Below are 27,930 nucleotides of genomic sequence, written 5' to 3'. Positions count from 1 at the left end.
CATTTCCGTTACTCCCCTAGATAATCCCTTGAGGTGGTACTCTTGTTATTCCCATTCTACAGCTAAAGAAACTAAGATGGAGAGAGAAAACAGCCTCCCTTTCATCACACAGGTAACAGGAGAAAACAGCCAGCTCCCAGCCTCCCAAAGCCGCCTATGGAACCACTGCCGTGTTCTCCTCCTCTCTGGTTAATTTCCATTCCTGGTGGCGGAGTCATCGGGTCCTTCATCAGCAGCAGGGAAGGAGGGGGACCGAACCAATCTGCAAAGCACCGCGCTTTCCCATTCTAATCACCAGGCCGTGAGACGCTTCCGCTTCTCAGGGACCCTCACCCTTTCACTGGGGAGCAAGAGGGCAGGTCTTTTTATTAACAACAAGCTGTTCTGAGTTTCTTCACAATTCTCTATAAACAATGAGGGGAAAGCAATGTCCCAGCATAAACAACTGTGGATGCAGAGGAGGAAACGTTAGGGAAGATCCTACCAAGGAGCATCCTTACTAGTGAGAGAATTCGGGGACAGATACTCTTGGTGCTAGAGTAACACTGCAGGAATCAAGAGAAGGAGCCGAGGTGTCTGAAGGAAGTAGTGAATGGACTCTGAAGGTGCTGGCTGTAAGGAGATGGTACATCTAATATTTTTATTTTGCACCCTGTATTCTCTAGGGTGAAGGGAGGACGTGGGCTAATATGAAAAATGGATAGGCTAGTGGAGCTGTCACATTTGCTTCTAAATGAGGACTATGAGGTCCTCCCGACCATTCATTAGGGCCATTAGGCATGACAAGAAGGCAAGGCAGTCCACTTTTTGATGAGCATGCTAGGGCTTAGGCGACCTGATAGACTCAAACCTCAAAGGGACTGAAAACACCGTCTCGTCCAATCTCACCATTTTACAAGAGAGGAAACAGAGCTCAGAGTCCAAGCAACGTTCCCAAAGTTATGTGGTCAGTTAGAGCCAAGACTTGGGGCCAGAGCTTTTTTGGGGGGCCATCACGAGAAACGTCATCAGAGGCATTCAATCCTTCCTGGAAAGTTTTGTGAAATTACCTTCAAAGTCTCTCTTTCAGTTTCTTTAGCTGTAAGGGGAATAACAATGGCACCCGCCTCATGGGGATTCATAGTAGTAATCTTTTGAGTCTTTGGTTGTAGTATAACTTGCCCATAAGAGGGAAGATTTGATTTTTTTAAAAGTTCAAGACGGTGATGAAGTTGGATAAAAAAATTTGAAGTCAGAAGAAAATTTGAGGGACTGGAGAGCAGTGAGGCTGAGATTCTTCTATGGATCCAGATGCACCAATAATAGCCATACAGTTGTAAAAAGGAAGTCATCTTTCCCAAGGTGATAATTTAAAAGCACGTAATATATATTTGGAGATACATTATCTATATCTGTGTGTATGTACATATATATATATATACACACACATATACATCCATTCTGACATATTAGCTTAAAATTGAATCTGTTATTTGATAGCCATGTTTCCTATGTGCACAATCCATGAATGTGTTCCTTTGGGGATTAGTAATGGTGACGATCTTTCGGAGAAGCAGCAGGCCATACCATCTCAGCTGTAGAATCAGACCCCATAGGTCTCAAACCCAGATCTGTCATTTAATAGTGATGTAAAATTTGGCAGATTTCTTGACTCAAGTCTCGGTTTCCTCCTGTGTATATTGAGGCTGTCTAAGATCTCTCTAACCTTAAAGAGGTTAATGAGTTTGGCCATGATCACACACTTTGTAAGGGACTGAGCTGTGACAGAAACTTTGGTTTACTGGATTCCCCAAACTGCCTCAGTCCTGGACTCTGCTCTGGCTGCTCCCCACGCTTAGGGAAGCAGAGGGTGAATCCCCATGAGGAAGCTGGCCAGTAAGATTGGAGAGGAGGTCTCTACCCTGCCCAGTCTTTTCAAAGCTATCTCTTACACCCTACATGAAAGAAGCAGGTAGTTTAAGATCAAACATGATTCTAGTGATGTATTGGGTTGGCCAAAAAGTTTGAGTTTGGGTTTTTCTGTATGAGTGTATGGAAAAACCCAAATGAACTTTCTGGCCAACCCAATATATGTTAGACAAGTTAAAAAAAAAAAAAAAAGCCTCTCCCACTCCCTCACCAGTGTCTAAAATTAAAATGCCAAAAATACTACCAGAAAAAGAAGTTTGGTGAAAAAGCAGGAAAGACTATATTGACTGCAGAGTCTACTGCAAGACATGGATTTCTCTGGTTTTTTGAAGTCCCATTCGTTCTGTAGGAGTTCTTTTCAAGGAGAATCATTCAAATAAATAAGCACTGATATTTGATTATGTGGAACTTCTCATCAAAGACTTTACATCCTGTCTTTGATAGGGCAGTCGTGTTTCCCAAAAAGAGAGAAAGAGAATTTCCCTCCTTTTGAGTTTCCTGCCTATTGAGTGCCTTTAGTAGTAACAAAGAAAAAAAGTAATTGTAAATGATGGCAATTTTTTTCTCCCCTAATATTTCTTTGGAACATTCTGGAATGTTTACTTATTGATTTTCAGTTAAGCAGATTGGAGAGAGCATGGTGAAATTGTAAGAACGATGATTTCAAGACCTGAATTCAATGCCAGCTTTGCCAAACACCTCCTGTGTCACCTTACGCAAGGTACTCTCTTTGTGCTTCAATATTTTCCTCTGTAAGAACACAGGTATTTATGGAAAATGTCTGTGAGCATTTAAAAGTGCTGCCCAGTTCTCTGAGAATAGCCTAAGACCTGTCCTTAATTTACTGTCTGCCTTTGAGCAACTTACTTCCCCCTCCTTGGGGCATCAGTTTCCTTGTAGATAACATGAAAATCTCCAACTCGAGCTATGAAATCCTATAATACTCTGTGAACTCTCTCAGATACAGTGAAATCAGGTGCCAGCACCTTCTGATGGAGAAAAGGAATGATGAGGGTGTCTTTAAGGGAAGACATCTCTCTTAATCATAACTTTGAGTCCCAGCATGAAGGGACCCAGGTGCCGGGGAGCCGTCCACCTGTACACAGAAGCAGGCAAAACACAGGAGGGCGAGCTGGGCTTCAGCTTGTGCAGGAAATGCTTCTGTCAGTGATGGCTGCCTGTGGTTCTAGAAAGGAAAGGAAATATCAGTGGTGAAGCCATAAGCCAGGTCATAGAGGAAGGAGGGGGGAAGGGTAGCTCTAGTTAAGGGAGTGTTCAGCTATGACCCAAATAAGGTGTGCTTGGTACAGAGAGGGGGATGGAGAACTAGGTAGAAATACAGATACACCACTTTGAATCAGATATAGAAAAACAATTTTTTTCTCCCCTTTTTCCCAACTCAGGGATTGAACCTGTGTGTCTTACGTCTCCTGCACTGGCTGCTGGGTTCTTTACCACTAGCACCACCTGGGAAGCCCCTTGTTTAGAAATCATGCCCCAAACCTTATATACCTGACTCAAAGCAGATGACATCACTAAAGGCTGCTAGTTCGCACCTCAGGGCCTTTGCACTTAAGGTCTCCCTTCCATCCACCACCAGGACCCCCATCCCAGCCCCTGGCAGACCTTCCTCCCACCACCAACACACTTGTTGCCAAGTTCGGAACTCAACAAGTGCCTTATCTGGAGCAGGCCTGCCCCCAGGCCCCCTGCCCTGCTTTTATTGTTTTTGTAGCACTTGTTACTACCGGAAATCGTTTCCTGTGTTTGTAGGCCTGCTTGTTTATTTCCTGGCTTCCCTCCCGGAGCCTCCCTGCTGCACCCTCCTACCTAATGTAAGCTCTGTGAGGGCAGAGGGCTGGACTCGCTTGCAGGTTGTTGTGTGCAGAGCTTGACTTAGCGGCTAAACCACCACCACCGCATTCAGCGCACCAGGACAATGCTAGCACATAGTAGGCTTCTCATAAATATTTGTTCAAAAGGTGAAAGAACAAAGCAAGAAATGTGGGGCTTTTTTTTTTTCCCTCTCCCCAGGAAGACTTTTTTTTTTTTTTTCACAAAAAGGCAGCATGTTCTTGAGACCGAGAGACTCGGGCCCAAATCGTTACCAGCCAGGGAAGTAAGAGGACTCTGTCCTTCCATGGGCTCTGAGGTAACAAGGCTGATGAGGCTAGTTATTTTTACTTATACTGTTTCCAAAAGAAACTTCCTCATGCATCACGATGTCCCCGTTCTCTGAGGCTGTGCCAGCTAAGGAGAAGGCAGGCTGAGTGACAACGCCTGCAATGTGGACAGCAGTGTCCTCAGAACTGGCACATCATTTGATCAGTTCTTTCTCTCTCTTTCTTTTTTTGGCTTCAATGCCTGTGCATGCATGCAAGCATCGCAAGGCATGTGAGATCTTAGTTCCCCAACCAGGGACAGAACCCTGCTGCCTGCAGTGGAAGTGTGGATTCTTAACCACCGGACTGCAAGGGAAGTCTCTTTTGACTCTTTCATAAAGACACCCAAGCTCATGAGGCTCATCCTTCTGATGAAGATCAAGTCTAGGGTCAGGACTTGAATTGAGGTCTGTCTGCATCGGGTGCTCTGGGCTCTGCATTTCAGCATCGACAAATGAACACAGGCCGGCTGGCTCCCCATTACCCACCCCCGTAGGAGAGATCACGAGTGACCAGCCACAGATGGGGTTGGTAATAATAGGCTCCTTAGAAGGGCCAGGACCAGGGGGCAAATAAGGCATGGAAAACAGGGACAGAATAGAAGGAGGTATCACTCTCCAGGCCCTTGCATGATTCTGAGAAATGCCTGGTTAAATTTTGTATCCCAGGCACCAGGCTTGCCTCACCTCATCCTGGTCCTGCTCATTGGAGTTTTCTTTGTCTTTCCTTTTCTCTCATGTCATACGACCCTTCTTTGTCTAGAAATATCATCAAAATGACTAGATGGCTGTTGGGAAGGACTTGGCTCTCATTGCCGACTAGCTTCTAGCCACCTCTTGGCTACCTTCCCTCCAAATGGCCACTGGAATTATTTATCTAAAGAACTGATCTGTCATTGCCCCACTGCAAACCCTTCAGTGCCTCTTCCCGTGTCTACATTGTTTTAAGACCTAAACTACCTGGCATGGCCTTTAAGATTTTGACACATTGGCACCTTTCTGCCTCCAGAACATAATCATGCTTCCACAACTTTAGACAGGCTATGCCTTCTGCCCAGGGGACCCCCTCCCTGTCTGTCTGGGTCAGAATCATTTGCCCTTCAAAGTCTAACTCCAAAGTCACTACAACATTCAGGAAAGTCAAGACATAGAGCAAAGCTGATGTGAAGCCAGCTCGCCAGGGATGGGCAGAGTAGTACCTAATCTAGGAGGTGAGTGACAGGCAGAGGGTTGAGACCCAACAAGCCAGGGAGTCAGGGCCTCTGAAGTCTCCTTCCCACATTCTCTGCACAGATGGGGTCATGCCAGGAAGGTTACCCCCAGCACTCAGCCTAGGCAGTGCTGACTTTATAGACAGGCTCGGCGTGACTCCAGTCTTTGAACTAACTATATTTTCCTTTGATAATGTGGATCCTAGTTGTTGGCAATGAAAAGAAACTAGGCTCTCAGGTACCCTGGAAACTCCTCATTCAGTTCAGTTCAGTTCAGTCACTCAGTCGTGTTCAGCTCTTTGCGACCCCATGGACCGCAGCATGCGAGGCCTCCCTGTCCATCACCAACTCCCAGAGTTTACTCAAACTCATGTCCATTGAGTTGGTGATGCCATCCAACCATCTCATCTTCTGTCATCTCCTTTTCCTCGCGTCCAATCTTTCCCAGCATCAGGGTCTTTTCAAATGAGTCAGCTCTTCACATCAGGTGGCCAAAGCATTGGAGTTTCAGCTTCAGCATCAGTCCTGCCAATGAACATTCAGGACTGATCTCCTTTAGGATGGACTGGTTGGATCTTCTTGCAGTCCAAGGGACTCTCAAGAGTCTTCTCCAACACCACAGTTCAAAAGCATCAATTCTTTGGTGCTCAGCTTTCTTCACCGTCCAACTCTTACAACCATACACGACTATTGGAAAAATCATAGCCTTGACTAGACGGACCTTTGTTGGCAAAGTAATGTCTCTGCTTTTTAATATGATGTCTAGGTTATTCACAACTTTTCTTCCAAGGAGTAAGTGTCTTTTTATTTCATGGCTGCAGTCATCATCTGCAGTGATTTTGGAGCCCAAAAAAATAAAGTCTGACACTGTTTCCACTGTTTCCCCATCTATTTGCCATGAAGTGATGGGACCGGATGCCATGATCTGTGTTTTCTGAATGTTGAGCTTTAGGCCAACATTTTCACACTCCTCATTCACTCAGGGCCTATTTTTAGACTTTACCCTTTGGCATCAGCTTCCCAAGCTGTCAGGGTCAAGGATGTTTAACAGGTTTGTAGCTTCAACACACGGGCACTGCAGAGCCCAGCTTCTGCCTGGTTCCCTCACCACTACTTTCTAAGTTTTCATCTGTTTTCCTTCCTCCTCCATGTCTAACTCTTCTGTCTGTTTTGCATGATCTTGAGAATCAATCCAAAGTCAGGCTGACATTTTGGCCCAGTCTCCCCAAGGAGTTCAGATCTGAGAACTTTTTCTCCTGGAAAGAAAGTTAATGTGTGTGTTGGTTTGGGGGAGGCCTAGAGAAGCAAGGCTATCCACGCAGGCTGGATAATAATAATGGCAGTAATAATAAATAATAATGATACCTACATTTGCTGAGCACTAACAACAAGGAGATCCAACCAGTCCATCCTAAAGGAGATCAGCCCTTGTTATTCATTGGAAGGACTGATGTTGAAGCTGAAACTCCAATACTTTGGCCACCTCATGCGAAGAGTTGACTCATTGGGAAAGACCCTGATGCTGGGAAGGATTGGGGGCAGGAGGAGAAGGGGACGACAGAGGATGAGATGGCTGGATGGCATCACTGACTCGATGGACATGGGTCTGGGTAAACTCCGGGAGTTGGTGATGGACAGGGAGGCCTGGCGTGCTGCAATTCACGGGGTCGCAAAGAGTCGGACACGACTGAGTGACTGAACTGAACTATGTAGTAACTGGGTTGAGTGATTTTTTTTATGCTTTTACTCATTTAACCTCCTAGGTGTGACCGCTCTGTACCCATTTTAAAGATGATTCGTGGGACTTCCTTGGTGGTCCAGTGGTTAAGAATCTGCCTTGCAATGTAGCCGACATGAGTTCGACCGCTGGTTGGGGAAATAAGGTCCCACAGACGCGGGAAACCCATACGCCACAACTGAAGAGCCTGCATGCCACAATGAAAGATCTTGCATGACGCACGGTAGATTCCGTGTACTGCAACTAAGACCTGATGGAGCCAACTAAATAAATATAAAAAAGATGGTTCCTATTGTGCCCATTTCTAAATGAGAAGGTCGAGCCTCAGTTACATAAAGTTAAAGTGTTAGTCACTTAGTTGTGTCTAACTCTTTGTGACCTCATGGACTGTAGCCCGCCAGGCTCCTATGTCCATGAGATTTCCCAGGCAAGAATACTGGAGTGAGTAGCCATTCCCTTCTCCAGGGGATCTTCCTGAACCCGGAATCGAACCTGAATCTGCTCAGGTTCTGCTGCATTGCATGCAGATTCTTTACCATCTGAATCACCAGGGAAGCTCACCTACAGTTAACCCAGGGTCAAATAATAAGAAATGCTGACGTCTAGACTGACCGCAAAGACTTTAGGTCTTTACTAACTGGGAGACAGACGCTGAACATATCACCTCACCTCTTTGCATCTCAGTTAAATTGCATCTGTGACAAAGAAATAAGGAGAGCTGGTCCTCCTTACCTTGCAAGCCAGTTAGGATGGTTGAATGGGATAAGCAATGTGAGGTGCTATGTAAGTGTTAGTAATTATCTTTATGAAATCTGAGACCCCCCCCCGAGATCTGGGATCGAAAAGAATTACTGAGAATTTTTTTCACATATGAAAATTATTTTTCTGTTTCTTGCTGTGATTGGAAACTGTGTCTTCTATTTTGAGAGATGATCATCCTTTACCATCCAGGCTCTTTGAACAGACTGTGGGACCTCATGCTTTTCAAAAGATGGTCTTATTTGAGCCTGATGACTATTAGGGAGTTAGGCAGGACAAATATCCCCCTTCTGCAGGCAGGAAAACAGAAATCAGAGTAGCTGTCAGGAGATGGTCAGAGCAGGAGCTCCTGCCATCCAATCTGGTCATCTTTGTGTTCCTTCCTTTTCTATTCCAGGACCCTGGGCAGGTGACAGTACTGACAGATGAGTAGGGCCCTGCAGGTGGGGGAGGAGGCTTTGGCAGTGGGGATGGAGGGCAGCCCCCGGGGTTTTCTCCTTTAGGACATCAGAATGTGCACAGGCCCCTCATCAACATCATTTGTATAAAACTCTACCTGATGTGAGCTGTGGTTAACTACTGTTGTTTTGTTGTCACTTAAATAGTGTTTTTAAACACTTAAAGTTTGTCATTTTCCTTTTGTGTTTTGGAGTCAGTGCAGGTTTCGGGGTGTCAAGCAATTGCTGAGTTTTGTGGGCCCAGGCACTTAGCCTGGAAACCTCTGCACAAACAGCCTGGGCAGAGTAACCAGAGGAGCTACCTCTACCTTTTTTTTTTTTTTTTTTGAGGTACAGCCTTGACCAGACACATCAGAGTTTAGATCTGGTCTCTGCCACTTACAAGCTGTGTCCTGGGCAAGTTATTTTAACTCTCAGTGTCATCTGTAAAGTGGAAAGTTGTTATATGAGTTTCACTCTAATATCTAGTGAGGTGCCTAGTCCAGTGCAGTCAGTGTCCAATACTGTGGCTGTTTTCACTATAGTTTCTTTTTTTCTCTCTAACCTACTTGGACTCATGGAGATGGCTCCCTGCAAAGTGACCCTTCTGACATTGTCTTTGTGAGAAGGGAGAGTGGACCGTATAACTCCTCCTAATTATGTCTCTTGAGCACTCATGCATAGGGTTTTGGTGGAGGTCCAGGCAGTGACCAGGTGGGAACCAGGTTGATCTAGTCCCTCAGGCCCCTTTATCCTCTGACTGCTCTAAATTCTTTCCTTCCATTAGGGACCAGGTTAAGATGCAGAACATAGGAATACAAGTTCCTAAGTATACAAGGGTCCACAAGGGTCCCAAGTGTTGTTTTCCAGGACCCCCCAACAGTTACCCCATGCTGGGATGGCGGCCTGGCATGTTTGTCCTTCCCCAGCTGCTGGGGTTGATAAATGAATCCAAGGAAAGGGGCAATATATAATAGGAGGACTAAAGAAAGAACCTGTGCTGGTGAAAGTGAACAGACCAGGTGGAAGAGAAAACAGAAGCTGAAGTTCTCTCTGCTAATGAGGATGGCACTCCACAGTTCTCCCTGCTGGCTGAATGGAAGGCTGAAACCCCTGTTGTTCAGTTGCTCAGTCATCTCCAACTCTTTGTGAATCCATGAACTGCAGTATGCCAGGCTTTCCTGTCCTTCACTGTCTCCAGAGTTTGCTCAAACTCACGTCCATTGAGTCAGTGATGCCAACCAGCCATCTCATCCTCTGTTGCCCACTTCTCCTCCTGCCCTCAGTCTTTCCCAGCATCAGGGTCTTTTCCAATGAGTCAGCACTTCACATCAGGTGGCCAAAGTATTGGAGCTTCAGCTTCAGCATCAGTCCTTCCAGTGACTATTCAGTGTTGATTTCCTTTAGGATTGACTGGTTTGATCTCCTTGAAGTCCAAGGGACTCTAAAGGTCTTCTCCAATACCACGGTTTGAAAGCATCAATTCTTTGGTGCTCAGCCTTCTTTATGGTCCAACTCTCACATTTGTATATGACTGTTGGAAAAACCATAGCTTTGACTATACAGACCTTTGTCAGCAAAGTGATGTCTCTGCTTTTTAATATGCTGTCTAGGTTTCACAACTTTTCTTCCAAGGTAGCAAATGTATTTTAATTTCATGGCTGCAGTCACTGCCCATAGTGATTTTGGAGCCCAAGAAAATAAAGTCTGTCACTGTTTCCATTGCCCCATCTGTTTGCCATGAAGTGATGGGACTAGGTGCCATGATCTTAGTTTTTTGAATGTTCAAATCTCTGTGGAATCATAAAACCCATCCTGGATCAGCCTGAAGTCAAGGTTGGGTAAAGAGCCCAGCCAGGAACTGGGCGGATGGGAGAGGGAAGAGCTCACCCGCCTGACAATTTCAGAATCACCTGAGGCTTTCGCCAAAAATGCGTGTCCCTGAACTCTACCCTAAAACATACCCACTCATTGTTTCTTAGGACCATGAGACTTAGAAACTTGTATACTTAAACTTCCCACAAATGTTTCAGGGTCTTTAGGGTTGAACAGAAAAAAAGATCTAGAACATTTTCCCTGTATATTGATTTTAAAATACCATGCAAGTTAGACTGAAGACAAGACTGGCAACAAACATTTTGGCCTGACAAATGTTTACTGTACACCTGCTCTGTGCCAGGAACGTATTCTGCCCTCAAGCTGCCTCTCAGCTTAGAGGGCCAGGTGGACTTCGTAAAGAGTTATTACCACAGGGACTTGTGGTAGAAGCTCAGGAGCAGGCATGAGCAGTGTGCCAGGGGGGTGTCCAGGAGCAGGAAGAGGAAGGAGGAACTGGAAGCAAAGCAAGGGGATCTCCGAAGTTTTCATTTCTGAGACGGAATATTGTCAACAGAAGGTGGTATTACCTTAGCTTTCTCTTCTCTTAGGGGGATATGTGTCCACCCTTGACATTATCCTTGGACATGATGAAAGAAGATTGAACCACAGGTTTATGTCTGGTTGTTCATCTTAAATTCGGGCTCTGTGCGGTTCTGCATGCCACATCTTCAGCCAAAGTAAAGGGACCTTCGGCTTTGCTCTTCTCCAGCAAAAGCAACAGTGAGTCAAAATAAACAACCTCTGGAATCCAAACGCTGACTCCTCCTACTAAAAAAGTAAAATAATTTTTCTTAATTGATAGTGTGCAGAGCACGCCGGTGACCAGGTGGAGAGGCGCTTGCTCCGGGATTGAGAGCTTTTAATCGGAACACTTTTTGAAAAATCTTGTGAGTGAAGTTGACCTTCCCTGGCTCACAGGCCTTGATCCTGCCAGCAGGCCGCCTCCGCCCCCTCGCGGTGTCGGCTCTCAGTCGGGGACCGGACCTCCATTAGCTCCAGGCCGCGGGGGCGAGAAGGCTGGACGGCGGCGTGCGGGGCAGAGCCCAGAGCCGGGCGAGGCTTGGCCGGCCCCCCGCGGCCGCTTCCTCCAAGCCCTGCTGACCTCTAGTGGTCACACGGTGGAACTGACAGGACGCTGGGCCAGAGTGGGCAGCCGGGGTTTGTTTTCAACCTAGGTGTTCTCATCCTTGTTTTGCGCGGTAGACTTGGAAGCTTTGAAAATACCCGTGGGGGGTCCCTGTGCGTGAGCGTGTGGCCGCATGAGGTGAGAGATCTGGGTGGGACTCAGACCCTAGGAAAAGACTCAAGAAGCGAAGGGTCCTATCAATTTGTCCTTAAGAGTCAGTGAAGATGCTTTACAGCCTTTCCTGTAGTCACATAGTTCACACTCTTTGCTCCTGGGAGGTTCTTCCTGTGGTCTCACCTTGTCCCCTCTTAAGAAGAGAAAAGTTTCGAATAAAAAAAAACCAAAATGCCAGTTTACCCATCAGTTCTGGTAGCAGCTGCAGTGTAGGGAGTCGGCCTGAGGCTGCAGAGCTCGCGGCTGCCTGGATGGGCTGGGTGGTTTTCTCCAGGCTCCAAACTCCATCAGGCCCTCAGTGAAATGGGTTAGAAGGGAGAAGAGCCAGCCCCAGCACAATTAATTTCCAGCAGCTGCATGGGATTAAAATTACCCACTTCTCGCTGGTCTCTGTCTAATGTTCCTGAAAACGATCTCCTGATCCTCCACTTCTACTCTTTTCTCTTCCTCATGGTCTCAGCTTTTGGTAAATTACTCCTGGTCTTCTGCCCTCCCTCCCTGTAGGTGTGACTGGAGGACACAGCCCCTGGGAGACCCATCCCTTCCCAGACTGGCCCAGGGAGCTGTGCTGGGGTGACATCGGGGGTACAGTGTGACCCTCAGGAGCTGGACAGGCTGTGGCGGTGGCTCAGCCCTCATGGAGTTCCCAGGGAAGTGGGACCTTGCATGTCCCGTGCCTGTCCTTCCAGGGAGCAGAGGAAAGCAAACCCTTCCTTAGAACAAGCACCAGACGGGGTGGAGGGCGTGCGCTCACGTGCTGTGCTTGCGTTCGCCAGCTAGTCTCCCTCCGAGCCTTAGTCGTGTCTTCTGTAAAATGGAGGAGAGACTGTTCTCCAGGTTGTTGTGAAGACTAAATGAGATAATACGTGGACAAAAATATGTTTATGACATGTAGATATAAAATGGATAGAACCATTAGATGATCATACATAATGTTAATGATTATAGTAATAGCTGTATAAATACATAATAAATAGTGTTTCTTGAAGGCACATTATAGGATCATGTTTTAAGCTTTTTTCATGTATCATTTAACCATCACAGCGATGTGCTGAGGCAAATCCTTTTATTATCTCCATTTACAAATGAGGAAAATGAGATAAGAAGGTATTGGGAGATGTGCCCAAAGGCACACAGTAAGTAGGAGACCTAGAACGTGAAATATGAGCCCTGGAAATCTGATGATGTTCCCTGGGAGAATATATCACTGGGTTGTGCCCAGACTGAGGTATAGTGCTTGCTTGTCTCTGCATGTGAGACTGTGTGCACACCCCTACACAGGCAACCACACATGCACACATGCATACATGCACACATGCATACATGCACACATACACACATGCACACAAGCATACATGCAAACACATCACTTATGCATACAGTATACACATATAACAATACATACAGTGCACATGTGTGCATGCATATACACACACATGCACATATATACACATGCACACATACATACACATGTTTGCACGTTGTCAGTGCATAACCAGAGACCTTGCACCTTTCTTCCTAGAAGAGTTTCCCTCAGGGGGCCACCTCTTGGAGAAGTAAAGGAGAAGCCAGCTAGCCACTGGAGCTAGTAGGAGAAAACTAGCAGGAAGGGAAGCCAAGTGCCTTTGGACAGAGGGAGAGATTATCCAGGAACCAACTGGGCCACCCACACCTCAGATTGTGAAGCCAACTCACAGGAACAGAACCAGGCATCCTGTGATGCTATCCTCGCCCAGATGAGCCTGCTTCTTTCCAGGGACTCCAGGGCCCAACTGTTTGAGGGACAGCGCTCATGGCATTGCCATGTGCAGTCAGCTCATCCCAGAGCTTCATCCACTCATTCCAACAAGGGGCCTGATCCTTTCTGTGCTTTGCATGTAACTGACACTTAGTGGAATTTGTTCAGTTTCGAGTTTTCCTCTGCTGCACACTGGTCCCTTCCTCACTGGTCTACAGCATGGAGCTGGGGGTGGGGACTTAGACTAGGAGCTTGCTTGCACCCTTTTCTAGCTGTGCAACTGTGGCCATGTCGTTACCTTCTCTGGTCAGCTCTAAGGTCCCATCCGGCCTGACATTCTCAGTCTAATAAGATTCTAATCAGGTCTCCATCAGCCGTGGTCCACTGTGGTTGGTAGTGGGTAACGTGAGCAGGGTGTTCAGACGGGTCACTGCATTTGTGAGCCTCAGATGACATTGTGTCATCACAGCAGAGGAAATGGTGTGTGAATGGGAGCAAATGCCATCCTGGCAATGCCCCTGTCCACATGACTTGATCTCAGGGTCAGAATCAGGCTTTGGGGATAATGCAGTGTGGCTGTGGAGTTACTTTCTTTCTAATACCTCAAAGGAGTAAAAGGAAATATGAGAACAAAGAATGAGGATAGATAAACCAAGAAAATGGTTCCAAATCACAGCTGCCCCTGCATAGCACTTCAGTGCCAGCCACTGTCCTGACCCTTCGAGAAACCAACTCATTGAGTTTTTTGGAGCAACACCATGGGGGTGGGTACTAATATAACCCCCATTTTACAGATGAAGGCACTGAGCCCAGAAAGGTTTATGCAGCTGGTTGATGGCCACACTAGGATTCAAAACTTAGGGAATTTGGCTGCAGTGTATATAATATTAGTCACTAAATTATATTGCTTCCCAAGGAACATCTTCATCCAGGATGAAGGAGCCTTTGGGGAGAAGGTAAATCACCAAGTCATCTCTGGAACCCCGATTGGATGCTGCCCACTTCAGAGACAGACGAAGGCCAGGAAGAGGGAGCCCCTCACCGCTGAGCGCCTGCTTTGTGCACACTGAAGAATGGGCAGGGAGTTTCTCCTCTGATTTTTGCTAGTCGCCCGCAGTCATCGGCCTTGCACTTCCACATCCAGAGGATAAGGAACAGCGGAATGCTTTGCCCTCTGAGGCATCTCTCTCCTATCTTCCTGAGGTTTCACTTCCTGCTCCGGCCACCCCCGTGCCCGCCCACCTTCCTCGGAGGGATGACTGGCAAGACCTCGACCTCAACCGCAGAATGTTTTTGCATAAGGGCCAACACTGGCCCGTGCGTCAACTTCCCTATTTCTGCTGAAAACACTCGCTGAAGTTAGAACTGGGAGATGAAGCCCCGAGGTGGGGTTCGAGCAGAAAAGGCAGCCACATCGAGGTTGGCTGAGCTTCGATGGAGTGTGAAATCAGGTGAGTCGTGGGAGGATCCCGTGGACAGCCCTCACCGCACGGGCAGCTCACCCCCTCGCCTTGAGGGAGCCAGCCGGAGCTGGCTTCATGCCACGGAAGTAGAGAAAGAAGAAGGGGAACCACGGAAGGGAAAAACAGCCCCAAAAGAGAGTGGAGAGGAAGATGAGTGAAAGTCCCAGCCAAGGCAAATATTGACTTAACCATTACGGGAGTAAATAAAACTCCCATTTATGTTATGCAAGTGCTATATTCTTTGAATACTTCTGTCTGGAGGAATTTTTTATTTCACCATAGAAGAAAAATGTTTTCATATTCTCTCCCGCCGCTCAGACCCACAACCCAGCGAGGCCTCGTGCCCCCGAGAGCCATAATATTATTTGTTAACATTTTTATGATGCCAAATGGTCTGTAGGAGAACGGGCGCCATTCTTTAGCTGGGAAACCATATGGCACGACGAGTAATAAATAAGGTATTGTGATAGTTAATGAACCTAATTGCCAGCAAAGGCTTTAATACAGAGACTGTGCTGCTGAGAATTTAGCACCACATTAGGGATGCTACGGAGCTCCCCTGACTTCTGAGGCTTAATTTAAGTTCTATATTGCAAACTCCAGAAAATAATTCCAAACCCTCCTGCTGGAAAAGCAACCTGCTGGTAGACTGTGATTATACCGAATTACTAAAATCGCAATCAATTTTATACACACAGTTAACCCTTACCAGGAAGGACGCACAGGGAGAAGAGGGATCAAGATTGCAACCCATTCTACCTGTGGCTCTGGATGGAGGAAGACGGTAAGAGGCAGGAAACGGGTGGTACCCAGAGGAAGGGATCCAGGTCCACGAAGACAGGAAGCCGGAGAGATGCTGCGAGGAGATCTGGGCACAGGCACAGGGTGTTGGAACTCTCTAGTCTTGCAGGGTCCCCTTCCCTGTGGGACAAGAAGACAGAGGGTCATGGAGAAAGGGGTCTGTGCTCACCAGCAGCGGGAATCCTGGCAGGAAAAGGGGCTGAGCCATTGCTGCTGTTATTCCATAAGTCAAGGTTATTAACTAGAAAAGATCAAATCGTGGCAGTCAAATAACCTTGCATTGTGGAAAATGTAAATGCCGAACAGCTGCCGCTGAACTTTCAGTTGTGTCTGGTCCCTGGGCGAGAGAGGCTCACGGCAATAGGAGAGGAGCTGGAGGAGAGGCGCCCATCCCCTCCAAACCGCCCCCCACCCGCCCCTGCTTTTTGGAGCTTGCAACAGCCTCGCCCACCCACCAACCCTGGCCAGGATGGAGGAGAAGGATCAGGCACAGAAAGAGTCTCCCAGAGCAGGTCAAGCCAGGTGTGCAGGGAGAGAACGCTCCGAGGCTGCGGTCCACCCATCCACAGCCTACATCCCACTGTAGATGCCCAGGCTATGGTTTGGAGAGCAGCTTAGAAATGTCCTTTCCAGGAGAGCACTCTGACAGAGAGGAGAAACCTGGCACAGTTCTGTGTGCCAGACCCTCCTGTATTCAGAGAGAGTGAACGTGGCAGGCTGAGAGGTGGGAGTAGGTATTAGGAATAAGGAGTCTTCCCATAAATCAAGAAGACAATGGAGGGCTTCCTTGGAGGTCCAAGGGTTAAGAATCTGCCTGCCAGTGCAGGGGACATGTGTTTGATCCCTGGTCTGGGAAGATCCCTCATGCCGCAGGGCAACTAAGCCTGTGTGCCACAATTACTGAGCCCGTGCACCATGACTACTGAAGCCCTCACCAAGAGAAGCCACCGCAATGAGAAGCCCGCGCGCCACATCTAGGAAGTACACCCCACTCGCCGCAACTAGAGAAAGCCCACACACAGAAATGAAGATCCAGCACAGCCAAAAATAAATAAATAAACAAATAAGGAAACAATGGAAGAAGCTTGGGTCAGTGAAGCTGGGAAAACCAAAAATGTACCGAAGAATCTGGAAGGTCATTAAGACCAACCAGGAGGCAGAGGCAGTCCTGGCCACAGATGTGAGACTTCTCAAGTGATGACCATGGATGGCCATGTGGATCCTTCCCAAGGAGCTTAGGACAAAGCCCATTTTCCTGCAGAGAAGGCAATGGCACCACACTCCAGTACTCTTGCCTGGGAAACCCCATGGACAGAGGAGCCTGGTAGGCTACAGTTCATGGGATCGCTAAGAGTCAGACACGACTGAGTGACTTCACTTTCACTTTTCACTTTCATGCACTGGAGAAGGAAATGGCAACCCACTCCAGTGTTCTTGCCTGGAGAATCCCAGGGACGGGGGAGCCTGGTGGGCTGCCGTCTACGGGGTCGCACAGAGCCGGACACGACTGAAGTGACTTAGTAGGGCAGCAGCAGCATTTTCCTGCTGTGGACTAAACTAGCTTCAGCCTCCTCTGGGTTGTTGGGTGGGCTCTGGAATCCCAGAGACAGGGCTTATGGGACAAGTCTCCTGAGCTGTGGCTTTAGGAAATTCTGAACATGCGGCAGAGTTCATGGCTTGTGGATGACATGGAGGATGAGGCATTACAATCAGGGTTAAGTTCCTGGAGGGCAAGAAACTGATCTTCACAGCACCCTGCACACATTTAGGAAGCTGAGTGAGTTGATTCTCAGAGGAGTAAACTGCACGAGTGACCAGGAGAGAAAGTACATGTGTCCATCCACCAGCCAGGCGGTCAGTGTGGGTGACAGGTCCTCCAGGCAGCACTGGTAGGGTCTGAGACCCTCACAATCTGCTGGAGAGGGAAGGACCAGCCTCACGTTCAACCCTTCTCCTGGTGCAGACCTTCCGTACTGTCCTGGTTTGTCTCGAGTCTGTGATGTTCAACCATGGTTGTGGTCCTGAAGTGGATGCTGTCAGCTGCCTTATCTATGAATCCTGCCTCCTGGGGTCAGTGATAGAAACTGAACCCCCAGAGGTTTTCACCTGTAGGGGTAAGGAATTGAGGAAGGGCCACAGGAACCCCGTAGGCCTTCCCTAACCCTGAAGGAACTTCAGAATCAACTGGGGAGACCCCACCATAAAGACCCTAATCTGGCAGATCTAAGAGTAGGTGTTGAAATTGCTCAGAGGATCCTGACACAGTAGTGAGTAGAAAACTATTTCCCTGGATGGCTCTGCACCCTGCCTTTACGCTCGCTATAACCTCCCCACTCAGTTCCAGACTGTGGAAGGAGAAATACCCACACTGTTCTTGGTAAGCAGTTGACAGAACACTTGAGAATCTGCTTAAACAGTGAGCAAGATGGAGAAGCAGAAGGAAGGTCTTCTTAGCTTTGGGGTGGTTAACCAACCCCTGGGTCAAGGGCCCAAGTAAGGCTGTTGAATTTCCATCTCTGGTGGCCTCTTCAGTTAGACAGATACGCATCTGGAGGCAGAGAGACGACAGTGGCCTTCGGATTTTTCGTTTCTGTAACTTGATGGCATTTCCATATTTATAGATGAGGAAAATGAAGGCCAGAAAGGTTCTGTGACTCTTCCTCAGAAGGGTGGTATCAAAACTGACTGGAACCCAGGTGTCTTGACTATGTGTACTCTTTCTAGAGAAAACTTTCTTTTAAATTTCAACTTATATATTCTGGGCACTGGAAGATAAAGCAAGAGCTAAAGAAGATCTAGGATTTGTGTTCATATAGTGGATACAAAGGGGCTGGGGGGCCCCGGAGGAGACTCACAGTTCTGAAGGTATAAGATGCTACAGGAGCTTGCCATCTAGTTAGAGAGATTCTCACAAAATTATAAAGCCGTTTATTAAAGTTATTACAGCATAAGTTTCTTGGAAGAAAGGACCTTATCAGAGAATGTTTCCTAGAAAAGGACTGGAAGCAGTGATTGCTTCCTGTTAATTGTGAGCTGATCACCCAGCTCTGTGCTAGACGCTTGGGGAAAAAACAAGGATATTGTGCCTGCCCGCAGGGAGCTTACAGATGAGTTAAAGAAGCGGTGTGCACCTGAGAGGCATGGAGAATCCCAGGGCAAGCGGGCCCCTGAACCCTAGCAGGGGACACAGACACTCAGCTACAGGGGTCTCCCAGTGAGCTTCGCTTTCTCTAGACTCTGAGAAGTGGGGAAAGTTGGACCAAGGTTTCCAGTGACAAAGGGGACTCCCTAGGGGTCCTGGGCAAAGATCCACAGGCCCTGGGAGAAGGGCTGCATCCTCCAGGTCAGGGGTTGCAGCTGAACATAGGCTCATTTTTTAAAAATATCTGTTCATTTATTTATTTATTTGGCTGTGCCAGGTTGTAGCTGCAGCAAGCAGGATCCTCGATTGATTTTCATTGCGCCCTGGGGATCTTTAGAATGGGCATGTGAACTCTTAGCTGCAGCTTGTGGGATCTAGTTTCCTAACCAGGGATTGAACCTGGGCCCCCTGCCATGGGAGCATGGAGTCTTAGACCCTGAAACACCAGGGAAGTCCTTGGATATAAGCTCTTGACCTGGCTTCTCCATGCCACTGCGGCAGGTAGGCAGAGCCCCAGTCTTCTCCCAACAGAAGGTGATGGGAACCCACCTCGGACCCTGAGCCCTGTCCAACCCGACAACTGCTGAGATGAAGAGCTGCCGGGTACAGATTTACCACTGTACATAAATACACTTTACAATCACAGGGAAGGCTTTCTGAGGAGGCCATCGAATATTTTATAGTGATGCAGATCCAGTGAAAAGAAGGAGAATAAAGAAAAGGGAAGATAATTATTTGATGGAGTTCTCTTAGGATATGCCACAGCAGGGAATACTCACAAAGAATACAGATGACTAGAGAGACACAGCTATGCAAGAATCAGACTAACCTATAAATTGTCAGGAGCAAGGATGGGAGGAAAGGAATGGGCGCACTCCGGGTTCCCATCACACCATCAGCAATGGGTACCTTACTCCACCTTGCTGGCAGCGGTCTGTGTGCCAGCCACAGCACAGGCCTGCAGAAGGGAGACGCCACCTAATAAATGTCTCTGGAAAATTACGACTGTACTGCTACAGTAAAAAGATGGCGCCGTTTATCTCAGCGCCATCTGCACAGGCTCATTTGTTGCTCCCGAGGCAGCCCACATGCACCCAGCAAGTTTGCAACTCTCCACCACTTGGAGTGCTTTCCTCACGAGGATGCTCGGGGATCCGGGGTGCTCATTCCTCTTACGGCTCTCGGCGGTCAGCAGGAGAGGCACTGAAAGAGGCATGCAAGTGGAGGCTGCAACGTCAGATCTGGACCTTGGGGTGGGGACCTGGAGTCCAGCACCCTTCCCACACAGGGGAAGAGACGCACTGAGCATCGTTCATTGCTCATCCATCCATTCATCCATTCAGCAAACCATACGGAGGGTCTGCCTTCTGCCAGATGTTGTGATGGACATTAGGGCCACCTGAGTAATTTGCTTGCACTTCCTGAAGGATGTGATTCAAATGTCATTTTTCTCAGTGAAGTCATCCCTGGGCTTTTCCTCTAAAAGGCAGCCCCCCTTTGGTAGCGGACTCAGACCCCAGTAGGGTTAGCCCTTAACCAATGACTGATGGATACAAACCCATGAACCCTCTGGCTTCCTTGCCTCCAGTGGCTACCACATTGGGATGTGTTTGGTGTTGTTGAAACATAAAACCTTGAGGATGGAGGAGGTTGCTCTAAAGCCAGGAATATGCACATACTTGGTGCTCCCCTGGTGGTTCAGACAGTAAAGAATCAGCCTGCAATGCAGGAGACCTGAGTTCAGTCCCTGGATTGGGAAGATCCCCTGGAGAAGGGAATGGCTACCCACTTTAGTATTCTTGCCTGGGAAATTCAATGGACAGAGGAGCTTGGCGGGCTACTGTCTGTGGGGTCACAAAGAGTCGGACACGGGCGAGTGACTTGCACCATCATCATGCACATACTGCAGGATCTATGGGCTTTTAAAGTGTGTGTTGAGCTGGTTCCAATGGGTTGGAGGTGGCTTTGCTGAAAGCTTGTGAATGAAAAGGACAATATACAGCCATGGAAGGATGCGGTTGTGGTCTTTGCTTGGATCCCGGTCCATTTTTCCATCCATCTGAAGACAGGGTGCTCTGGCATCTCTGGGAATCTCAGCACAGCCCCAGCCAAGCCCATCAAGACCGTGATTCTGAGAAGGTCTGAGATGCCTCCCTTCCCTCCTGCATCAGGGTCCTCTACTGGCACTGAAATGGAAAACCTCTCTCTTCTCCTTCCTCCCTCCCCTCATGTCTCTGTACAACCAGCCCAGGAACCTCAACTTCACATGTAATAACCCTCTTTCACTCAGGATAAAGCATCACTGTTTTTTCCGTTGTGTGCAGAAGCACCTGTCAGACTTTGAATTGGGACTTAGTGAAACCACTGGTGGGGAATTGAAGTTGAGGAAATAGGGACCAGAGTATGATGAGGCTTTAGTTGGGCTTTTTTCAGTAGCTGATGCAGATACAGTGATGGTGTGAATCAGGGGCTGGAGTGAGTCGGAGCTGCCCAGTGAGGCAAATGAACCAGCTGGAGCGCATCCCTGACGTGGCAAGTCCAACGAGGGGGCCCTTGGAATAATCAGGGTGTGGGTGATGATGGTGCAACCCAGGAGCCTTGGAAGCCACACCGGAGAGGAGGGAATTGCTGACGGATATTCAGGAAGTTTAATTAAGAGAATTCAGTGACTGATTAGGTGTTTACATGTGAGGAGGAGAAATCTGGAAGCAGAGCAGACTTTTTGTGGGAAGGAGAAATGAAGGGCAGAAACAGAGACTGAGAAAGGGAAACGGGCAGAGAGGGAAGGCAAGGAGATAGTGAAAAAGGACCATAGAAAGACGTAGAAAATGACAGAGGCCAAAAGATGGAAAAGACACAATCAGTGAAACTCCTAATGAGACTTCCTTATTTTTTAAACTTATTTCCAACCAACATTAGACTTACAGAAAAGTTGAAAAAAAAATGGTACAAAGACTTCCCACATACCAACTTCCCCTAAAGTTAACCTTTTATACAACCATGGCACAGCTATGCAGGACAGGACTTAACACTGTTGCTGTTGCTACTTACCATTGCTGTTCAGTCACTCAGTCGAGTTCACCTCTTTGTGAGCCCGTGGACTGCAGCACTCCAGGGTTCTCTGTCCTTCACTGTCTCCTGGAGTTTGCTCAAACTCACGTCCACTGAGTCGATGATGCCATCCAACTATCTCATCCCTGTTGCCCACTTCTCCTCCTGCCCTCAGTCTTTCCCAGCATCAGGGTCTTTTCCAATGATTCGGCTCTTCAAATCAGGTGGCCAAAGTATGGACTTAACATTGGTACAATGCTAATTGCTAAACTGTAGACTTTACTGTAATTTCACCAATTTCCTAGTGATATCTGGAAAGGGAGAAGCATAAGCCACAGAACCAGAGAGGGAGATGGGTTTAGACAAAAGAACCCAAAGTCTTCTTCCTAGAGAAAGTTTAGAGGGTGGCCCCATCAGATCTCAGAGGCATGGACTATCTTAGGGACATGTATTTGGTGCCTCATAAGTGGTTGCTTAATAAATGGATTCAAGTGCCCTAGGCACAGACCAGTCATTGCACCAACTATCCACACAATCAACCAGTCCTCCGTCTCTTTGAAGCTTCTGCAGTGACCAGGATCTGTGGCTTCCACCATAGGCATTTTTAAGGAGCTAAATGCTGAGGGCTTCTTCTAATGTCAGGTTCCTAGCTTCACCCTCCAGAGAGAGGTTCCTCGACTAATGCCCTCTGCTCATCTCTTTCCTTAAATGCTTCCATTGGGGCACAATCATGACACCCAGGATCTCCATCTTATTCCTTTTGAACTTATAATTTAGGGGCTTAGGGAAGTTTATTACTGTCATGGAGCAAAGAAAGGAGTCTTTTACCCTTCACTAGGGTCCAAAGTAAAATCACCCCCTTCATTTGGGAGTCAGGCAGCCTAGGAATGGGTGGCTGTCAATCACCAGAAGGTTCTCCCCTCCTAGGCTCCTCAGACATGGAGGGAAGCCAGCCTCAGCGGATAGCAGCTGTGTGAAATGGCAACCCAAACGGGGCTCCCAGAACCCTCTTCTCCACCAACTCCAAAAGCCTGTGAAACTGCACATGGCCAAGCAGCCTGTTCCATAACAATGGCACGTTTGAAGTCTTCTCTGCAAGGCCTATTGCTATAGTTCTTTTTGCATTAAAGGGGACGTATCTGCCATGCTGTCTCTTCTTGATTTACTTATTTTTACCCGAGGTGACCAAGAAGACCTTAGAGTTTCTCGAAGGTCGAGGACAACACTTATGGGGTGGTGCCAGGGAAATGCAAACTTGGATTGGCAGCAGGTATCAGGGAAAGCTGTCACTTGTCTCCAGCACCAAGAGACTAGCAACTGCAGGCAGGTATTAATGGCCCGTGTGGAAGTTCCAGTCCATCTCAGAACAAACTCTCTCCATCTTTCTCTCTTTCTTTCTTTTGCAGGATCCAGAAAGGGGAGGGATTGGGAACACCTATTAGTTGAGGAATATTTAGATAAACTTAGATAACCATCCAGATGTTCCATATATTCAAGCTGGATTTAGAAAAGGCAGAGGAATCAGAGATCCAACAACCGTTGGATCATAGAGAAAACAAGAGAGTTCCAGAAAAACATCTACTTCTGCTTTATTGACTATGCCAAAGCCTTTGATTGTGTGCATCACAACAAACTGTGGAAAATTCTTAAAGAGAAGGGGAATACCAGACCACCTGACCTGCCTCCTGAGAAATCTGTATGCAGGTCAAGAAGCAACAGTTAGAACTGGACATGGAACAATGGACTAGTTCCACATTGGGAAAGGAGTACATCAAGGCTGTATGTTGTCACCCTGCTTATTTAACTTATATGCAGAATGCATCGTGTGAAATGCCAGGCTGATTGAAGCACAAGCTGGAATCAAGACTGCCAGGAGAAATATCAATAACCTCAGAATCGCAGATCACCACCCTTTTGGCAGAAAGCAAAGAAGAACTAAAGAGCCTCTTGATGAAAGTGAATACAGGGAGTGAAAAAGTTGGCTTAAAACTCAACATTCAAAAAACTAAGATCATGGCATCTGGTCCCATCACTTCATGGCAAATAGGAGGGGAAATAATAAGATAATGAGAGACTTTATTTTCTTGGGGTCCAAAATCACTGCAGATTGTGGCTGCAGCCATGAAATTAAAGGACGCTTGCTCCTTGGGAGAAAAGCTATGACCAACCTAGTCAGCATATTAAAAAGCAGAGATATCACTTTGCTGACAAAGGTCCATCTAGTCAAAGCTATGGTTTTTCCGGTAGTCATGTGAGAGTTGGACCATTAAGAAAGCTGAGCACTGAAGAATTGATGCTTTTGAACTGTGGTGTTGGAGAAGACTCTTGAGAGTCCCTTCAACTGCAAGGAGATCAAACCAGTCTATCCTAAAGGAAATCAGTCCTGAATATTCACTGGAAGAACTGATGCTGAAGCTGAAGCTCCAATACTTTGGTCACCTGATGTGAAGAACTGACTCATTGGAAAAGCCCCTGATGCTGGTAAAGATTGAAGGCAGGAGAAGGGGTTGACAGAGGATGAGCTGGTTGGATGGCATTATCTACTCGAAGGACATGAGTTTGAGCAAGCTCCAGGAGTTGGTGATGGACAGGGAGGCCTGGTGTGCTGCAGTCCATGGGGTTGCAAAGAGTCGGACACGACTGAGTGAAGGAACTGACTGAACTGAGATGACCATCTCATTTCCAAACACTAGGAGTGTGCCCTGTACAGGACCCTCTCATCCTTGCCCTTGAAGACCTTCCCATGGTTCCCCCTTCTATTCATAAATAACTCTGATCTGCCTCTCAAGCTGGTGGAAAGGTGTGTGGGAGCAACAAACAAGAGAGAATTAAGGGCCTAAAGCACCTTATTTGGATTTGTCATGTTCCCATGTTTGCTGGGGAAGATTGAAGGCAAAAGGAGAAGGGGGTGGCAGAGGATGAGATGGTTAGATAGCATCACCAACTCAGTGGACATGGATTTGAGCAAACTCTGGGAGACAGTGGAGGACAGAGGAGCCTGGTGTGCTGCAGTCCATGGGGTCACAAAGAGCCGGACAGGACTTAGCGACTGAACAGCAACAGCGGCATGTTTGACTCAACCCCCCAAATAATCACTCGTTGATCAATCTGCATCTTTTTCCCTACTAACCACGGTAAGTAAGAATTAGCTTATATAAAAATAGAAGGAATTCCATTTGGCTGTTCTGCTGGCACAATGCTTGGCATAAAGCAGGTGCTCAAAAATATATGTTAACTGAATGAGTTCATGAGTGATAATGCAGGGAAAGTTTTACAGCTGGGCAATACTGTGGAAAAAGCATTGGAATTAGAGAGAACCAGGTTCAAACTCTGAACCTACTCCTTCTCATGTGCCCTTGGGCAGGTAATGTGACCACTCTCAGCTTTAGTTTTTCTCACTAAGAAAAACAAAGATGAATAGCTCCACTCTTCAGTGCAATGGTGAAAACAACAGATTATGTGTGTGCAAGACCATACACATAGCTCAGTGGATTAAAAATGGTAGCAACTTTTATGATTATTTTTTGGTAACATGGACCACTCAAATTCAGAAGGTTATGGAAAACATTAACAAAAAGAATGGAGAGTTCTCTCTTAGGATTGTTTGATGACTGTCCTGCCTAGAGGCAAAAGGATGGATAGACTAAGATATAAGTAGCTTGCCTGCCCTGGGATCCTAGGATTCTGGATTCCCACTGCCTCTGAAATGTGGTTGTTACCTGATGTCTGAGAGAGCCAGGTGTGTGTGTGTGCTAAGTCGCTTCAGTCGTGTCCGACTCTTTGCGACCCCATGGACTGTGGCCCACCAGACTCCTCTCTGTGGGATTCTCCAGGCAAGAATCTTGGAGTGGGTTGCCATGCCCTCCTCCAGGGGATCTTCCTGACCCAGGGATCGAACCTGTGGCTCTTGCACCCCCTCATTGGCAGCGGGTCCTTTACCACTGCACCAGGTGCTGAAGCATAAGAGAAGCAGACATGTCACACGGTCTTCCAGGAGAGGTGGGGTCTGCAGCCCACCCGCTTCTCTCCTCCTCTCACTTTCTTTCTCACAAATGTATAAAGACAGTCCCGCAGGACCACACTCAACCCAGCAGACACTCTGTGGCCAGTACAGCTTCTGGTAAGGGCTATGGATCGTCTTAGATGACAGAACATATTTTTCTTCCAAAGTTACTAGACAAGCAATCCCTTAGAGGGCAGGAAACATGTCCCTCCCTTAGAGAAGATGCCTAGTGAGCACTTCCCTGATGACAAAGATGGGGAATGGGGTGTTTCAACCCAGGGGCAGGCAAGATGGGAGACTGTGGCAGGATGGGGTACACACTGGGCTGTGTGAAAGCAACGACACAAGAGACCTTTCTCCTTGGTGACAACTCTAGGACCACAAGTGTTTTTCTTTTTTAAAAAAATTTTTATTGGCTGAGCCAGGTCTTAGTTGCAGCGCACAGGATCATCGATGACCGTTGCAGCATTCAGGAGCTTTAATTGTGGCATGTGGGATCCAGTTCCCTGATCAGGGATCGAACCTGGAGCGCCTGCATTGGGAGTGCAGAGTCTTAGCCACTGGACCACCAGGGAAGCTCCCCACAAGCATTTTTCCAAATGAGTGACCACTGGCACCAAAGCCAACCAAATGAGTGTGACATCTCACACTTACCAGCACAACTTCTTTTTACTTACATGTTTTTCTTGTTCTCTTTTGATCTCTAACTCTGTTGTGTCTCTTCTTCTGCCTTCTTGCTCTTTCCAGCCTGTAACTTTGCTAGACCTTTGATGTCACCTGCTCACTCAGTCCCTCTGATGGGGTCTGACTTGAAAAGCCCTCAGAGCCAAGGCCAAGTGAGAGGCCGCCTCCTGCATTGAGTGTGGATGGGGGCTCGAATGCCAGCAATATCCTGCATCCTCAGCCCTCCAGCAGCAACGCTTGCGGGCGTCTCCTCTGTGACAAGGTGATGCTTGTCTCTCATGTACTATAATCTCATTAAATATAACACCTGGAAAATGTATGTCTTCTTCCCATTTTCCAGACTAGGAAAGTGAGTCTCAGACAAGGGAAATGAGTTAAGGCAGTGGCTGGAGCTTCAGCGAGTACCAGCATCACTTGGAGGGCTTGTTAAAACTCAGATGGTGGGGCTCCAGCTTAAGTTTCTGACTCATTGGGTCTGGAGTGGGGCCTATTCACTGGTGTTTCAAGAATTTCCTAAGCGATGCAGATGCTGCTGCTCAGGCACCAGAGTTCGAGGACCATTGATTTCCAGTGTCGTGGCCAGGAGGCAGCAGGCCCAGGATTGAAACCCGAGGCTTCTGATCCAGACGGTGTCCTTTCCTATCCACCTCAGCTGGCTTTTCTCTGCCCAGTGTCTGGGCAGGATCTCCATCAGCACCCTGAGATCACTCTACCTGAAAGTCGAGTAGACCATCTGGGGCCACCATAAATCTATCAGGCTCCCGGGAAATGGGGTGAAGCAAAAGCAAGCTCCCATGAAAGGGAGAAGGTCTGAGGAGAGGACGCGGTGCTGGTCGTGATCCTGGCCCACTGGCCCCTGGAACTTCTTTTACAGGGTGTTTTATGGGCCGGTTTTCAGTGCCAGCATCAGGCTAGGTGGGGAGCCCAGGCCCGCCAGAGCCAACAGCAGCCTGGACAGGCAGGCGGGGTGGTTTTAAACTGCTACTGTATTTAATTGTTAGCTAAGCTCTTCCGTTGGCTGAGTGATGGAGAAGGGGCAGGCAGGCAGGGCTGAGAATGAGCTGTGAGAAGTTGTATTTCTCTGCATTTGGGGCTCACTGGGGATTCTGCACAGAGCGGCGCCTTGGGGCTCAGCCCTGGAGTTTATGTCAACCCCTGTGCTTGATGGGTTCGAGGTTCGTGCCTCGCGGTTAGTGGGACCCAGGAGGCTGGAGAACCCAGCTGCTCCCGGCACGTGTCTCGTCATTCCTGCAGGCAGGGATTGACTTTGACCTTTGTGGGTCCTGAAATAGAAGTCACAGCTAGTATCAGGCACCATAAAGCTTCTTGGCAGCCACACACTGTCACCCAGCTCTTCAAGGCCTCGTCCTAGCAGAGGATATACAAAAGGGCTGCCTGGAGGCAGAGGGATAGCCACAGAGATCTCTGCAGGGCACTGCCAGCTGGAAACCCTAAGGCCCTTGTGTCTCTTGGCTCTATGGTGAGGGCATGCGTCATTACGCCTGAGATCAGGGCGTAATCCAGACACCCATCCATCTCAGCCTCTGCTTTCCCTCCCACAAGCCTCCAACAGGAATCCAGACCCACTCCTGCCTCAGAGCAATGTCACTCAACAGAGCATGGAGAATACCAGACCAAGGAAACCTCATCCCTAGC

The 27,930-nt window shown here is 47.8% G+C and overlaps 2 long non-coding RNA genes and 1 other non-coding gene across 3 annotated transcripts; 1 reads left to right on the top strand and 2 right to left on the bottom strand.

Annotated features, from left to right (window-relative positions):
* Positions 1–58: 58 nt before the first annotated feature.
* LOC145525453 (uncharacterized) lies at positions 59–27,930 on the top strand. The gene is made up of 6 exons (XR_014068215.1): positions 59–625; positions 2,526–2,629; positions 14,047–14,581; positions 15,292–15,377; positions 22,994–24,721; positions 26,338–27,930. It is a non-coding gene; the product is annotated as an uncharacterized LOC145525453 (long non-coding RNA).
* On the bottom strand, positions 10,351–13,564 carry LOC145525454 (uncharacterized). The gene is made up of 2 exons (XR_014068216.1): positions 13,429–13,564; positions 10,351–12,242 (listed from the first exon to the last, which is right to left on the bottom strand). It is a non-coding gene; the product is annotated as an uncharacterized LOC145525454 (long non-coding RNA).
* On the bottom strand, positions 26,093–26,165 carry TRNAG-CCC (transfer RNA glycine (anticodon CCC)). Its single transcript has one exon. It is a non-coding gene; the product is annotated as a tRNA-Gly (tRNA).

The sequence above is a fragment of the Giraffa tippelskirchi genome, chromosome 11 (genome assembly GCF_054371585.1).
Source record: "Giraffa tippelskirchi isolate mGirTip1 chromosome 11, T2T-mGirTip1v1.2.pri, whole genome shotgun sequence".
Classification (NCBI taxonomy): domain Eukaryota; kingdom Metazoa; phylum Chordata; class Mammalia; order Artiodactyla; family Giraffidae; genus Giraffa; species Giraffa tippelskirchi.
Note: the sequence above shows the minus strand (reverse complement) of the source record. Positions and strands in the feature narration are given on the sequence as shown.